Genomic DNA, 17,533 nt, shown 5'->3' on the forward strand with positions numbered 1-17,533 from the left:
CATATTCACTATGCTGTTAAAATAAAAGGAACTGCATGGAAATGACATCATTGCCAGTGAACTCATATGACCTGGAGATGCAAAGTCGCCACAAGTATTGCAATGGACGGTTCTATCCCTAAATTTGGTGGTTTTCCTTGGAAAGCGGCAGAGATTTTTTTGGTGCTCGGCACGTTACCGTAAGACAAAGCCGTACAGTGTCTGTATTTTATTCTGCCTCTGGTTTCTGCTGAGCTGTGATCCATTACTCCCCATCCCAAATGTGCCGAGCTGGCCTCAGCCTACAGATAATAATATCAGCATGCTGCCGCTCGCTGTTTGTTTTCCCAACACGTGTTAGCGAGATGATGGCGGTGATCCATCCCGACGAGCCGAAGGCTGAGCGACAGATTCGGTGCGAGAGGCAACCCCAAGGTGATCATTTGCATTTGTTTTTTATTGCCTTCATTAGGACCCCCCTGCTGGGGCCTCGGCACGGGCCGGCGTGACAGAACTCGTGTTTTATCTGCGCCCGGGTAGCTGCAAGGGTTACTTTGTAGTCTCCATAAAGAAAAAGGGGGGGGGGGAACAAAAGTTGGCATCGCAGCCACGCTGACATGTGCACAGTTGTCACAATCTGTGATTAGAGATGCATTTAAGGGATGGAGTTGATCTTGTATCCGTGCAGAGAAATGAAATAGGAGGGGAACCAAAGAGGCCTTGATCAGGAGCCCTGATCCCCACCGCCAGAGATCATAAAAGGTGCTTAAATGGTCCATTAGGACCGACGGATCCTTCGTCAGTTAGTTACAATTCAAAATGACATTGTATTGGCATAATTAATAAGACAAGAGCTTTATTTGATGGGCAAAAAGCTTTTTGACTTTTGAGATCTGCAAAATAAATGTTCTCAAAATTACATGATGGTAAAGCTCATATATTTTTTTTTTTATCAATTTCTGTCTGCAGCATTTTTTATGCCTGTTATTTAGATTGATATCTACGTTTGTGCAAAAAATGCCAAAACATGTCGACAACTTTGCTTCTGTTTACATTTGATCCTTTCGGATAGCAGCACTACTCGATGCTTTACTTACCGGTATTTGATACAGGTCTGTTTTAATATCTCTTTGGCATCAAGTGAGAAATCATCAAGCAGTCATAGTGTGTTATATATATTAAATAAAATACCTGAAACTATATCGCGATATATCATTATCATGATATAAAACAATATCTACCAATATCGTGGTAGATTTATTCCATATTGCCCAGCACTGGTCAGAGCAAAAATTGTTGGACGTGATCCGCACATATTTCTTTTCATAATCAGCCTCTCTAGTGACTATATCTTTTATTTACATTGCAAAAAATGTTTACTAAATTAGAAAAAAAAAAATCTAAGTGGCTAAACCTTTATTAAACAAATGACAGTATACGTCTGATACGATTGTCCCAAATGTGTTGCTGAGATGATCAATTAAGATTCAAGTAGCCTCGATGAACCTCGGACTGATTAATTGCTGAAGAGGTTTGTTTTATTGTCCATATGTTGCACTGGAGGACTTTCCTGTCGTTGTTGAGCTTCTATTTGTGGAGAAAAGTGCCCCTGAGATAGCAATTACCACTCAGCGCCACGGAAATGAAATAAAAAAGAATTGCGTTGAACTCCGACTAATTATACTCTGCCTAAAGGGGGAAACGATGCCGGTCGCAGAGTGAGAGCGGCAGTCGAGATGGCGTCCACCCGCGTCCGTGGCGGGTAGTTCATTATAATGATACACCGCTGTGGCCTCGCCATCATTACGTCGAGGGCGAGGCAGACGGGGGAAACCTCGCCATGCCCGTTCGGCTTGTTAAAAGGCCAAACTTTGCCACTCACTTACCCGTCCGTGTTTTCCTGGCCGCATTGGCCACTGGGGCCGAACACTCCCGAGATCACCATCCGCTTTGGTGTCAGACATGTGGGGCGTCAGGTATTAAAGTCATTAGTGTTTCGAAGGAGGGTTAGGATTAAGTGAAAACTTTTTTTCCGCAATGTTCTGACTACTTACTTTATTATTGACACTTATTGACAATTTTTTGTTTGTCGTCATCTCAAATCGAACTTCTGACTGATTGAGCCATCAATTAAAAGAGCTATCTGAAGACTTTTGGTTCATACCAGCTTGGCCTTCATGAGCGCCCCCTGTTGGAATTTCTAGATCAGGACCAAAACAGCATTTCTTGTGTTTGTATGCGTATGTTGGACATAATTGATCAGGAAGACAGCAAGAAGCCCTCAGAGAAAGTCCACTTTAGTCAGAAATTCGCCTCCTTCCTCTATCCCCAGAAACGTAACGATGAGAAGCCATTTTGGAAGTTTCTCATCAACACTAGCAGATTGTCACCGTTTCCACGCGAGTTGCACATATGGACAATTCCACCTTGCTGACTTTGACGTCCTCACGTGGACGGATTTTTAATAACGCCCGCTCACACAATAAGTCTAAATCAACATGTCGGAATTATAAGCAATTCCCTCGGAAGTGTCGAGACAATAAGGCAGCAGCTGTTGGCTAAACAGAAATGCGCCATTCACTCGGGGATGGCAAGGAGGGATTTAATAAAGTAAAATGAGCCTCTGATAGTGTATTCGATTTGCCACACGAATGCGACACAGGCGGAAAGTCCAGCGTTTGATAAAGACGGGTTTCCACAAAATGGAGAGAACAACCTGTCCTGAGAGCTAATGGCGGACACGGCGTGATGGGTAAATGATGGAAGACGTGACTGGCTGATTGAACCCAGTCATTTGCTCACAATCAGGGCCGCGCTCACACATGATTGGAACAAAAAGCATCTCGCTAGTGGAGACGGGCGACTTGTTCCCCCAAAACTGATGAATTTGTTGGCATGAAGACCATCGTTCAAGAATGTCACGTTTAACGGTCCATCTGAATATCGACAGATTCTCATTTGACCTGCCTGATCACGTTGACATAAGCCGTAATGAATTTCGGTAGGTTAGAACATCGATGCCACAAGCCAAGAAATTCAGTCCTGCTGCAATCCCACCACAAACTTGCTAAACTGAAAATGTGTTCATCTGCCACAAAATTGATACCACGAGCCATCGGTTATGCGCGAATGACAATGAAGCACTTCATTTTACCAACAGTCGTCAATTAAAAATAATTGCAATTTTGTTTTTGTTTTCCTACTTAATACGATGCACCTTTTGAACAAAATCCAACAATTGTCTCATAAATATCAACAGAACGAATAAATGGATTTTCAGCATTCGATTGAAGTAGCACTGTTTTTTTACATGACCGAAGCGGCACCCGCCAAATCAGTGTGATTCCGAGCTAACGAGTGTCCATGCTGCTTCTCCGGCGTTTTATCGGACATGAAAGGAGACGAGACGACGACAAAAGCGCACGTCACAAAGGTAACCCGAAAACAAGAAGCGATGGCGGCAGACCGCTTGCCGCCATAGCGCTCTTGGCATGTGAAAAGCAAAGCATTGTTCTCACCTTCCGCAATCACCTGGCAACTAGGGAAATCAATCTACAAGCATCCAAATGGTCCTTTTCAAAGAGCCTCATCGTCGTCACCGTCACTGGATTGATAAACAGTTGCCGTGTGCCACGATTCAATGACCACTCTCAGTCTAAGAGACGCCGGCCAAAATACACCTGGATGATCACAATCGAATCGTCGTTATACCAGATCTGCTGCACCGATCTGAATTCTCCTTGCGAAAAGATTTAATCTTTCGCCTTAGTGCAGGATTTCTTGTCGGACAACTTTGGTGACAAGATCAATTTCATATTTTTCCAGTCTTAAAAGCAATAGTCCCATGTCAAATTTACTGGCCACCCCTTGAAAATTGCACAGAATTAATGAGCATGATAATTAAAAATACAAGCACTTCTTGGCTAGATCCCCCCCCCCCCCCCCCCCACCGAACATATTAATGGCATTTTCATTCATTTCAATGGGGAAAGATGATTTGAGATACAACTGTTTGGAGTGACAAGTGCCATTAAATGTGCCATTTATTTAAACACACAAAAAAATTCAAAACTACCTTGTCCCTATGTGACAAAAGTAAAAAAAGTGTAAATTAGTACACATGTCGCTGTACTCCTCGAATTTATTCATGGTGAAATTAAAGTATAAATTACAAAAATGTAGTACTATCAGATTTTGTATTGAATTGTACCCATAAATAGAAAACATATACAAAAAAATTTAATTACTTGTGGCAAATACATACATTACTTTTAATGAATAAGTACTTTTAATTGATATATAACTCATACTACGTTGATATCTTTTGTCTGAATAATCTTTTGTTCATGGCTTCCACGTGATTGTGTTTTCTTCATTAAACACGGAATTATTTTTAGATTGGATTCGATTGTTCGATATTAGGTGTTGCAAGCAAAATGCAATTGCCGGTGATAAAGCCACAGCATTTAATCTTGTCATTTTCCACATTGTTCTCAGGTTTTTAATTATACAGGCCAACTGGAAGTGATTTTAACAGGAAATGCAAAGCCGGCAATCAAGGATGCGATCAGCATGCTGTTGCACTCATTGTTTTAGTGGTGGCCCGTTCTGAACAGTTTAGACTGTTATTTCTGCGTTTGAAAGTGTCAAAAAAAAAAAAAAAGATCTTAAAAACACCTTCATTGTGTGATTAATTAGTGCGCTATCGTATCTGCCGGAGTGCTAATCGCTTTTCTTGAAGGCCAATTATGTTGTTCTTACGAGATGGCCACTTCATCGCCAAGAAAATGTAGCCCTCATTCATATTTGTTGCTATTCATGCTCCCAAATATGCTGTCGTACACAACTTGCTTGAATTTATTTTTTGCGGCACATGTGGATTGGTTGGGCCAACTCCCATGCACCCTCGAGGACTCTGCCAAGGGTGCAGAGCTGGCCCACTGTTCCACGGCCGGGACAAAAACCCACACTGCTCCTCCTTAATCTGAGACTCGACTTTCCTCTTCAGCGCCCCTGAATAGACGACATTATTTTGGCGGCCAACCAAAGAAACAGAAATGCTACGAAAAAGCTAATCGTGGCGCCATTATAGAGGTGTCGTGGCTCTGGTGATGTGCTCTATGATGTATCGGGAGACGTTTCACCTCAGGCCCCCCCTCCCACGCTCCCCCCCTTTTGCGCAGGCCGGCCGGTCGCCATAAATAATGCAAGGCAGATACATCACGCTGAGGCGTCGCTTTATCCGACACGTGTAGCTGTCATCTTTGATGAATGGTAACACGGCCATGATGGCGCCCGAGTCAAACACAAGTGTGGAGTTTTTGGGGGACGTGCCCGTTGTGTGCAGCAAAGTGCAAGCACGCGGCGATAATTTGCTAACGTGTTAGCCCTCGGGGCTGGCTCGTTCTGCATTCACCTGCGTGCATGACTTATCGGGAAAATCCAAGCAAAGCGAAGCAATCCTGCTGTGCACGTCCCAGACAGATCACAAAAATCATCTGTCTTTCGGTACGAAATTATTAGGTCGACGGGGTGGGGTGAATGGTGTCGGTGTGTGTGTTTTTAGGTGGGTAATTTTGAATTACATGTCTTGATTATGTCGAAGCATTCCCGCACATTGCTGTGGCGGTTGCGCTCAAAAGAGGCTTCAACTGAGTAGTGCCAGATTTTGCACCAGCTTTTTCTAGATGTTATTTGCGTCACTCGAACAGCGTGTGGCTATTAGCATGGGTGTTAGCGAATTAGCCTTTGTTTATCACTCAAAGGTGGGCAAATTCTCTGTCAAATATATGTATATTGTACCTCATTTAAATACGCACATATACCAGCGGCACACTGACATGCGTTCTCCTTTGGTATCTCAGTTAGCGCCGCATGTCACCATCTGTGGGTACTCTGTGGATTAGATGCTCCATTTTTTTTCTGGTTAGCACCACGCAAAAGCCACGCAATCCTTTCGTGAATTCAGCCCAGAGTGTACAACAGCAGTAAAGGAATTCTCTTGGCACTTGCTTGGCCCGCTGCCCGTCCAAGCAGTCATAGGCAATATGATCAAAGATCCATTCGTTATGTCTGCAAAACAGACTCTGGGAGCGCTGTTCGTAATATATATGTATTTTTAAATATTTTTCTTTCCTAATTTGAATGCAAAATCTTGTGAAGTACATGAATGTCAGTATGATGTACATATGAAAAAGATCAATTAGAATAGTTGATTTGGTGTGGTTATTATTATTAGGGTTTTTTTTCCCCTTCCCCACCCATCATTGCTGCAAAATATTGTGATAAATTCCAGGGATTATTGCCCTGTGCATCCTTGTTTGCTTGTGCCACTAAACTCGCATCAGTACCCCAGTTGGGGGGGGAACTCTCCTTCATGGTGGCGTCGTCAATTATTCCCTCAGTTTGAAGACTGTTCCACTCAGCATGCTGTGCATGATTAGCATTGGCCTCGAGCAGGACCCCAACCCGGCTTTTTCTTCTTCCCAGGTGTCTTTTTGATGTAAAAGTCATGAAATGTTCTTGACACACACCCTTGCATGGCTGGCCCGCTGCCCGTCTCGGCAGCGATGATCACAGACCTGTGATTCGTGTCTGGGAAAAGGGCTGTGGGAGCTGGATTTGAATTGGTTGCTAACTTTTGGTTTCTGCTCTGATGAGGCTACACCTCTTTCCATTTCCACGCATACATCACTGCTTCATTTGCATACCTGTCGAGCGCACGAGGCCGAAGCGCCGTGTTCGACAGCGCTGCGGGTTGAACTTCCTCGGGAGGAACTTTCCCGCCCGAATGTGTTAGCGTCACATGAGCGCAGAGGAGGCTTCAGAATATATTTAGCGCTCAGGTAGCTAAAGGAGATTAATTTATCTGCGCCCCCTCCCCTTTCTTTTTTTCTCGTGTCCCCCTCAAGCCTTCAAGTGTCCACGCCAATAAGCCTCAATGCTGCGTCCTGAGGATACAAGCAAGAGTGAAATATTGACACTGGGATATTGATGTTTTCATGAATCTCAAGGTCCGTTTTACATGAATAAGGAATGGACTGCAATTGTGAGGAATGAGCAAATTTTGACGCCATGCTAAAATCTTAAATAATTTAGCCTAGTCTATCTGTCCAGTGTACCTTTTTTCCGATTGGAGTTCATTTGGGCGAATTCCCGAGTTAGAAGTTCCTTAAAGCCCTGGAATAATGGACAACTTCTTGTTCAACTTAAAGCATGGCCGCTTGAGACTTTGAGAAATGTCTTCTTTTTTTTTTTTTTTTTTTAAACCTTTATTCATTCATTTATTTGCAATCCGACCTGATTGCAGACAGCAGTCTTGGGGTGATACTACCGCACAATGGTACCCTTACATTCCGGAAAGTCTTTTGATACTTGCATGTCATGTCTTTGTTTATCGTAGTTGCTTGTTATTGCGATACGAGTGTCGCCTATACTTCCGGAGACAAATTCCTTATGTGTTCTACATACTTGGCCAATAAAAAAAGATGATTCTGATAAGAAAATTAGCTATAGCCATTAGCATGAAGACATCCAATGGAACGGCAACCCAGCTGCTGGGAGAACATGTCAAGCTTATCATTAGACTTTCATTTGCCTCGCTTTTACCCCGTCACAGCTGCGCGGCACGCCGATATCCGACGTTGCCACTGCGTGAACTGGTCGGATCTCATCTGTCTTTCCCGCTCTGTCAATATTCTCTCTCAGTTGTTACCAGCGCGAGCAGCAGGTGTGCAATATGAGGCAATAAAAACGCATTTTACTTGGACGTCAAACAGCAGAAAATGCTTGTTGGATGCAATATCTTCCAAAGTTGCGCAACTGGAGGCAATCCTGGCTAATTTTTCATTACAAGGACGGGAACCCAAATACGCTTCTCACAAAACTTTCGAGATGTTCGGCTTTGAACTGAAATTTTGGGATGAACCTACCAATGCATTTTAACATTTAAAAGGTGAACTTAATTTCACCTTCTATAAACTTTGGAATGTCGTTCATTTCTTTTTTAGACAACAATAAGTTACGTGAAAAATACTGAAATATTGAATTCGGAGGTTAAGAGAAGGTCGCATTAAGTTTACCTGTACAAGTTTTCGTGTCTCTTGGGGTCACCCTCAAATTTCACCTGAATTTTTTGGTAGTAGCAACAGCATAAGCATGTAAACACTAAGCCACCAAGTATAACACGTCAGGAATAATGTCAATGCGCAATTTGCTTATCAAAATGCCCGGAGATGAAAAGTGACAAGAGCCTAATTGAATGTCAAAACAAAGTGGAAACCACTCTGGACTTGTTGCAAAAGTCGGAGTTAAAGTCGAGCAGGCGCCGAGGTGTCACGGCAAATCCCAGTTAATTAATTTCGCTATCTGTTAATTGCATTGCGTGTCATTAGCGACGCTCTGAATGAGTAATGGCTCCTTCCTGCGTCTGCCCCTCTAGCGTTGTACACTCTTTTACCGTATTTATTTGTTTGGCATATCTCATCAGACACAGTACAGGCTGTTGAAACGTTTTTTTTTTTTTTTTTTTTTTTTTTTTTTTTTTTTGGTGTTCATGGCTGGGAAAAACTCTTTTTGCAAATGACCCTGTTCTCCCCCAACCCCTCCCCCCCAAAAAATCCAGAAGGGGGCGGGCCAATCTATGGCTTAAGTCGTCACCAAAAAAAAGCCCTTCAATGACTACAGATCGTTTTAGGGGGTGAATTTTTTGTGCTGACATCATTTTTACATACAGAGCTAACCCAAGGTTCCCTTGTATTCTGTTCTCTTATCCTCAGAAAATCATTTTTTGACTAGTGCTGGCACATAAAACATTCTTGCTTTAAAACAAACAAATATGAGTTAAGTTCCCCTTTGATACGATCTATTGGCACAGTAGTATGATTTTTTTTTTTTTTTCCCCCTGGGCCGAGCGTCTCACCGCTCGTGTCTGTGCGCGTGGTGCAATTGATGCCTCTTATCCTTGAGTGCTCATACTTGCATCGTTTATTAGTCTGACCTCTCGTGCAGCGGCAGGAGTCAGGAGCTGCTCGTCAGTACAAAGCCGCGTGTGTCGGCTTTAGTGCCACATACAACTTTGTGTCCAAATGAGAAATGGCACCAATTAGGTTAGCGGCTTGATATTTGACTTGGCAGCGGGGACGGCTAAATGTGTGTCCGCGTGGGCCGAGTGATGCACTCGTAAAAGACTTGCTGTGACACCCGACGACCGTCACTGCTCGTGTTGACCTAATTCAATTTTCTTTTCAATTACCTGTGCTATATTACTATTAGGGCCGGCGCGAGCGCCGCATAAATCAAGCCGGAGCCCCAACCCCCCACTGTGATGTAGGCGCCGTGTCTCGCCTGTTTCGCTTCAACATATTTTGGATAAAAGAACACGAAAAGCAGACTGTGCTGCCGACAGCCTTTCCAAGGAACATTATGTATAATTGCGAGTATTCAAGCTCATACCAAAGTGATAGCCAGTCTGAGAAACAAGCCCAAAGACTTTGGGGGGGTATGGGTTGTTATTAGTGGATGTAATTAAAAGGCAGAGGCCAGGAGGGCGCCTTCGTTTGAATCCCCGCTTCGTTGCAGAGAACCTCAGAGCTTGTGACGGCTCCAGTCAAGCGAGCGGCCATCATCGAAGTGCGCGTGTGTGGGGGTAATCGACTGGACCCCGTCACCTCGGCGTCCCTGCGAGGTGATAACAGAAATATATTCATCGGCAGGAAATTTACAATCAAGTGGGTCTGAAAACACCCTTTAATCAATAATAAGCATAGCGGAGGTAACGTGACGGGTGACTGATGAGATCATCATCACCACCACCTTCATTTATTTTACTGACAAGTCCAGCCAAGCTTAAAGGGGAAGTCAAGTCAAAAAATGTCTTTCCAATAATGTGTCCCAACGCGTCCAAACACGGCATTCTTATTAATATTCCGTTTGTGGAATATGAGTTGAGCAGCAAAAGCCACTTGTTTGTACCCATCTCAGTGGGCAGCCATTTTGCCAATTGCTGTCGACTGAAAATGACAGTAGTTTGATCATTTGATGAAGTCATTCTCCAAATAATAATCTGTGTGTAATTAACATGCCTGCAAGTGGCCGAAAAGTTCGAATTGTCTTTCCTTCTCAAAACGTCCTTTTGGTTTTAGTAACTAGGTTATGAGTGCTCCGATATAATTGCGCAAAATGGATTCCACCGCTGACTGTCACGGTTTATTTGCCCATTAACAGCAGCACGAGCAGCAGCAAACACAAACTATTACCGTCAATGGCTCTTAAGCACAGAGCTCATTATATTTAACACTTCCCTCTCTACGTCTCCTCCAGAAACATTCGGAAGCCTCCTTGTTTTCGCTTCTATTTAAGGTTTACTCGAGTGCAGCGCGGGAAGCAAGACGTAGTTAGCCGGCGAGCAGGGGACAAAGACCGATGGAGGCAATGGCTTGTGTTTTATTTGCATTCGGCTGAATTGTTTTTTTTTGTTTTTTGTTTTTTTTTCTGTAGCCGTACCAAACACTTCTCGGAGGCGCAAAGTTGAGCACAAGTAATCTTGTTAGCGGTGTTAGAAAATCGGCGAAGATAAATGGACTTTATCCCCTGGAGTGCACGTACTGGACATAATATACGGGACCCCCCGCACGGTCTTCTAAAATACAGTACAGTAAAAAAAATACCCGTATTGAGGCGTAATAAATTGATAAAACTCTTGCCGAAGAATGAAAGTAAATGGCGTATGTGGACCTTATATTATGTCCCGTAAGTATACAAAACAACGAGCCGCGTGTGCGTGACATTCTCCTCTTTTAATAGCGGGTCCAATTAGAAGGAGTCGTAAAAGGTGTAACACGGCCGTTAAAAAGTACTTAAAACGGAATGTCTTTTCATGATGTTAAACGTTGGCTGTATTTTTACGACAGTCAAAAAGAAATTTGGGTCAAAAGGACAAAATATTTTAGATTGTCTGGTACACTCAATTGTTTCCTGTTGCAACTGCTTTGTCGTGTAAGAATCCACTAGCCGGAATTTAAAAAAAAAAAAAAAATGTTCTTTAAATCTTGCATCGGGTTTCTTTACACTCATGGAGTGTCCATAAACAAGATAGTAGTTTAAAAACGTATCCCTTAATAACACAAATAGGCTTTACACAATCAGGATTTTGCAGCCGATTACCGATGAGTAACTTTAAAAAAAAAAAAAAACGCTAACAGATCGCCAATGAGAGCCAAACTATTGAAAGAAGCTGTTTATTGAGCCCACAAACAAGCCAAAATTTGCATAGAATTGACGCTCATTGAAATGCATTGCGAAAAAGAAAAAAAAAAAAAAGAATTAAACTGTGAATATTCTCGTTTTTGTTTGCATTATTTATCTTCATAAATGACTTAATTTCATCTTTATCTGCCAACTACGGGCGCTTTTGGAATTCCGATATTCAGCCAGGCGCCGACTTCAGGCATGAAGTAAAAACATTCATCGATGAGCATGTTTGCGGCGTTTTGCCGCAAGTTGAAGGGCTCCCTGGCGCGTGCCGGCGCTCATTATTTCAGCTCTCCTTTACGTAGCACGCGGCCTCTCTCAAGGCCTCATGCCGACTTTTTCCCCCGTGGGCGAGCATCGCTGCCGTTTGTGGTGTCGCTCGCTGCCTTCTTCATTACGGCGGAGCGCAGGCCGGTGTTTTTATTGCGGAGATGGTGTTTGGAATGCGTGGCGCGCAGCCGCGCCTGACAAAGTGCTGCATAATGTCATTCATCATAGTTTTAGTGGGGGGCATTCATCACATACGTGTGCTTTTCATTGCAACAAACACACAAGACGGGGCTCAATGCCATAGTTTTTAATTTGGCACTGAGTGCTACCATTTGCTTGAAACCTGAAATGTAATTTGAAACCCTAACCCGTGTTTGAAACCTTGACCCTGGCGTTAAATCAAATTTGAAACCCGAAACCTCACTTGAAGCCCGATTTTGTAACCGCAGTCCTTGTTCGAAACCGTGACCCTGTCCTGAAACCCTGATTTGAGATTCTAACTTGAAACCCTAACCGTGGCCTGAAATCCTTGTTTTGGAAGCACAGCCTAGGCTTGAAACCCAAACTCCTTTTTTAGTACTTGAATTTAGGCTCGAAACCCTCATTTGAACTCTTCAACTTGGCTTGAAAAACCATATTTGATATCCCAAGCTTGGCTGGAAACGTAGCAAACATAAATGGAGAGCCTAACCAGACACCGTAACCCTGGGCTGAAACCTTAACTGTAAACCCTAATTTGAGATCCAACCATGATGCAAAACCCTACGTTCAAGTTTTAAAACTGGCTCGGAATATGAATTAGAGACCCAACATTGTCTTGAAAGCTTAATTTGAACCCCCAGCGCACCACATTCGCAAGTATCGATTAGTAATGCTGCTGAAATGCGTCCGATTAAGACGAGCAAATGGAGAGATTGCAAATATAGCCTCCGTTGGTTGACGAGATTTACGCTGGCTTAAAGGGGTTTATCTTAAACATCTGGTTGTGTGATGACATCATCGTGTATGAATGAACTTTTTTTGAAAGTGGCACGGGTGGGCATCGGCGGCAGCGACAGGATTAATGTTACAGCAAAAGAGGATCAATCGCAATCAGGCGCGTGTAGCACAGCGCGGCCGATTCGCATCGACGCCATCCATCAACACGCTGAAGGCCGCCGCGAGCTCGTTCACCTGAGGCGCTACTCACGTGTCTCCGCCTCCGACATGCGGGGGACGTACGTAAAAGATTTGGAGGGGGAAAGGACGGGTGGTCAAACGTGTGACGAGCAATTGAAGGCTCCCATTGTGGAAATTCACCGAGTGTCCCCTAACCGATACACAACGACAAGCACGCGCGCACACTTTTTGTGTTGCCTTCTAATTGGCGGGCTAATGTCAAGGTGTCCCCACGAGCCTCCGGCTGCGTCCGCATAGAGCCTGCGGAGGTTGTAATCGCTTTTGTGAGCTTCCCGTTTCACGTCGCCTTGTCGATGTTAAAAAGAAACACGAAAGGTCGGTGTGCTCTTAATAGGAAAGTTGGAAGCTGTACTTCTGGCAAATTATTGCCAGGCTGCGTGTTTGACCTCCCCCCCAAAAAAATACACACAACTTCGAAAAATAATATTGCCATTCAAATTGTGTCCGGCCTCCGTGTGGAGTTATCGCTTGGACTCGTTCTGTCCAAAACAAAGCAACTGTGGGGATTTTTCAGTTTCCCGAAACATTTCACAGAAACGCGGTGTAATTGCCACCTAAAGGAATAAGATGTCGACTTAATAGTGACGACTGAAAAACATTTTCACCTTCACAATGTTCAAGGAAAGCAAGCTTTTAATAAAAACTGGTGGAGCAACTTAAAAAAAACAAAAAAAAACAACGCTCAAGTTGTCAGGGAAGAAAAAGCAACAAATGAGCCACAGGAGACAGACTACAATCCAGATGGAATAAATACAGCAAATCACCCAACAGGGGGGCACGAGGGCAGACGAGGAACTGATTGGCCTGACGCATGCGAAAGCAACACAAAGGCCGCGATGCCTCCAAATAAACGAGCGACGGTGCTCCAATAAGCTGCTCTTTGAAATGTTTTGTTTTTTTGGGGGGTTTTGTTTTAAAGCGTCAAATCTCCTAAAGGCTTCCCATCGATTCCCATTCCTCAAATCCTCGCCACCTCAAAACTTAAATGCCAGCAGGACCTCCGATGATGGGAATTGATTACTTCTGCCTGATAATTGCTAAAAAAAAAATTGCTGTTAACGTTCAGCCCGCCTCGCCGCCTTAGTGGATTGAAAACCCAAAAGGTTGGGATTATTATTATTTGTGCTTTCTGCTTTTAAATCTCAACAACGCATTACAGCTATTACGCAGAGGTCAAAATCGTGAAACGTGCCTTGTGTGTGACCGCGCCATTAAGAGTCCCACAAGAAACAAAAGCACAAACATGTACATTTCCCTTATAGAAAAAAAATACTGCATTTGTAAATGTGGGAAACAGGCAGCAAGAATAGTCAGCAATATTTGCCATCTGTACGTGAGTCAAAAATGCTGTCGCGCGGCTGGAAAAAAAAACGATTTGAATTGGAAAATCGGTTTTGATTTCGAAGATGGAACCAAGTTGACTCGTTCATATCGAATCGTCTCCTATGTAGATACAACAATACGCACTATAAAAAGATTTATAACCCAGATTGGGTCAAAAATGGGTCCCACCCAAATTAGCTGTTTTGAATCATGAGGAAAAGTTTGGACAGTGAAGCCTTATGTCGCCCAAATCAAAGATTGGACCAATGCTTTTACAATTTCACCCTGGTAAGATGGGGGTTGTTATTTTTCTATTCTTTTGCAGGTGCGCGGCAGCTGATGTTTCCCCCCAGGAGGAAAGATTAGGCACCGCCGCTTCTTACCCCGCTGTTAATATTCAATCCTTAAACTGACATTTCACTCAGCTGGAGGCTAGGTCGCACCTTACAAATAAGCTCAGAGGATGAACTCGTTTGTAAACGGCTGCATTATTTAGCGGCCCGTGTTGGCTTTTATTTTTTTTCGGACGTTTGGCTGAGCGGTGATACGAGCGGGGCGGCCTGGGTGTTCCCGTCTTGCCAGAATTGCAAAGGTGGCAAAACTTGGACGAGATGTGATCCTCCCACCATGAGTGTGACGATCAAGTGCTTCTTTTGATGTTTACTTTGAAGATACGCCACCTTTTCTCTGATAATCTTCGTCATACTCCCTAAATTGTCAAACGCATGAAAAGCACAGCACACCACGGAAACTTGTTTGCATCAAGTCAGACATTTTTAAATGCCCCAGGAATCCAAAACCCCCGTGTTTCTCTGAAAAGGCTGATTGGCGGGAATGCCTTCTTATTCACGATTCAATTATTTGCATATTTTCGCTACTTGTAGGCCTGCCAGTTCCCTCTCCCCCGCAAATAGCATGTCCACCGTATTAGAGTAAAGCACAGATACCCGAAAAATCGACAGTTCTTACTAAGTTTGCCCAGATTTTCTGGCTAAATGAAAAGAACAAACCCATTTAGCAAGAAACATGAAGCGGTCCCCCTTGATTTGCTTTAGTGGGCCACATAAAGTCATCGAGCGGGCGGGATCCAGCCCCCAGGCCTCAGAATGCGTTCCTCCTGTCTTCCGATGTAAATCCTGCACGACGCGCACAGGGCGTTGAGAGGTGACATTCGCCTTTCATTAACTCTCCGTAACGTGCGTAGGAGTATTTTTTTTTTCTCCCAAAGAGCCTTTATGCGGTGACAGTGACGTGATCACAGTTAAGTCTCTTCTGTCTTTAAACAGCGCCACTCATCCTTGGTTGCGCAGGTGCGCGTGTCGGTTTCCCATGGGCGGCTCGCTTCCCGCCAACTTAGAGGACGTTGTCGGGACACGGCGGCTAATACATGCTAATGCCGCCTTCTTCCTATTTGGCGAGATTGATGGCTCGGCGGCACTTCTCATTGATCAGTCCGACACAATCTGCGTCTCCAATGAGGGTGGGCCGGCGGGTTTGTGCATTCTTCCGGGGAGGCCTCATCCTGGAGGCTACGACGCTGTGGCACGTCTCATCGATCGCACTCAACTTATTTGTGTAAATACTTTGTAACCTTGCCCGTTTTGCAAAGTGCGGCAGATGGGGGGATGGAGGGATAACTGGGAGGTGGGGCAGGTAGATGGATGGATGGATGGAAAAGGGCATGGCTGTATTTAGGATTTGGGTGATGGCGGGATGGGGGGAATGGCAAGCTTCCTCTTGCTCGCTTTTTGTTTCCATATCCCCGTGGCTCTTTAGTGTTGTGCTGCAATGGCATTGCAGTACATGTTTCTTAATTGTGCAGACATTAAACCACCAAGTATTGCTGTGGTCTCGTGTGCTGCATTTGCGTTCTACTCTTATCTCTGACAGGTGAGACAGGGAGATGGATGCCGGGGATGGATGGGTGATAATTGGATTTTGGGATTGGGTGACGTATGGTGGGATGGTGACCTGCTGCTGCAGTGGGCAAAGCATGTCATTTTCTTAGGCTCTGATCTCGAGGGGGGATTACAGGAATGATGGGAATTAATTATGCATTCATCATCAACATGATGGATTCCGCGTGATCAAACTCCAAACTATATTTCCCCCGAGAAGCGAGATGCGGCTGTGGGGTCCGCTGCTTCCTTTGGAAACACCCTTTCACTTCCCACTCGCTGAACATGAAACTTGACTTTCGTTCATAAGGTCGATTGGCACTCGGACATTTGAACTGTCCTTGAAGCCGCTTGACGCGGGCTCTATTTTCAAATCCGGCATGTGAAAACTGTGCATTGATCATTTTACAGATGCACGCCAGCTGGCATATTTTAGAAAATCTGTATGCGCCGTTGTGGGCGTGGACAAAGCAGCTCCCTTTCAATATGGCACACTCACATCTCGCATGCAGACATCTCTGTGTGAAAAAGAATGCAGTAATCCGTGCGTGACTGCAGCATTGTCACTGATGTTGGCCGATGGGGAGACAGACAACGTAAGTGAACACTCATTAAATAAATACCGAATGTGCTCTGGTGATAACCGCTGATGACTTGAATGTGTCCGCACACCTCATGTATCTCTTGCACCTCTCACCATTTCTCCATGATAACCTCCACCATGCACAATAGAAATAATAATAACTGTGGAAATAATGTCTCAATTGTCCTGGTTTGTTCGGCAGCATCTTCCCCACTCCATCAGCGGTATGCGGGGGTGCAGTTGACAAACGAGGGCGGCGTCAGCGTCGTCCTTATTTGTCACTATTGTCCGCCCGTTTCCCACAGCTGGAGAGACAAAGGCCAAAGAACATATGAGGTACATGCATTTTTAATGTGACATCCTCATCAAATCCGCCGCGGCCGGCTGAGCGGAATGCCAACGACGTTTCAACCCGCCTAGTACGCACAAGCCGATGTGAGCTTTGAAGGGCACATCCGACTGCCGCAATGACTGCGACACATCCGCCGGTGATTTTTGTCTCCGCGCGGGAAGATTCGGGGCGGTAAAAGCTAGACAATAATCACCTCAATAAAACATGTTGGGGACGCAATGCGGAGGCCATTTGTCAGACCTCCTGTTTCGGCCTCTGTCTCAAAATAAATAAATGAATAAACATTTAGATGACAAACAACAAAAATGACTTTCATGTTTCGGTTAAATATAACAAAATGATCTTTAGTCTGCCATTGCTAATGATAACGTTCAGATTCGTACTTGCTTGTAGTACTTGTGATTCACTTATGACTTTGGTGCTAACATCCCATCTTATGCTGCGGAACACATTGTATAGGACGCTTATATCACAGTTTCGGTCCCCATTATACGTTCCGCAACACAATCATGGCAATTTGACCGCCTCACCTTTTGTCCGGCGGCGAATATGCTGAGCGTTCCCGCGCGCTCATTATGTGTCCAGCCCTCAAATGTCACCCTGCCCTGCAGTCACCACGCTCACGGAATGTAAATAAATTCCAAACTGAATCTTTCATCTGGCGTCATTCTAATGAGGTGTGAGCCTCAATTAGACAAG

General features: G+C 44.3%; 1 protein-coding gene across 9 annotated transcripts in view; it reads left to right on the plus strand.

The window, feature by feature from the left end:
• The first annotated feature begins 16,676 nt into the window (after positions 1-16,676).
• The window catches only part of cdh19 (cadherin 19, type 2), a 32,044-nt gene continuing 31,187 nt past the window's right edge, over positions 16,677-17,533 (plus strand). For 7 of the 9 annotated variants that reach the window (XR_002168873.1, XR_002168872.1, XR_002168874.1 and 4 more), the window contains exon 1: positions 16,677-16,818. The gene's annotated coding sequence lies outside the window, so the exon portion shown is untranslated. The remainder of the gene's footprint in view (positions 16,819-17,533) is intronic. The other 2 variants (XM_019875353.1, XM_019875363.1) reach the window with 1 other exon arrangement.

This window comes from Hippocampus comes, unplaced genomic scaffold (assembly GCF_001891065.2).
Source record: "Hippocampus comes isolate QL1 unplaced genomic scaffold, H_comes_QL1_v1.1 scaffold25, whole genome shotgun sequence".
NCBI classification, from domain to species: Eukaryota; Metazoa; Chordata; class Actinopteri; order Syngnathiformes; family Syngnathidae; genus Hippocampus; species Hippocampus comes.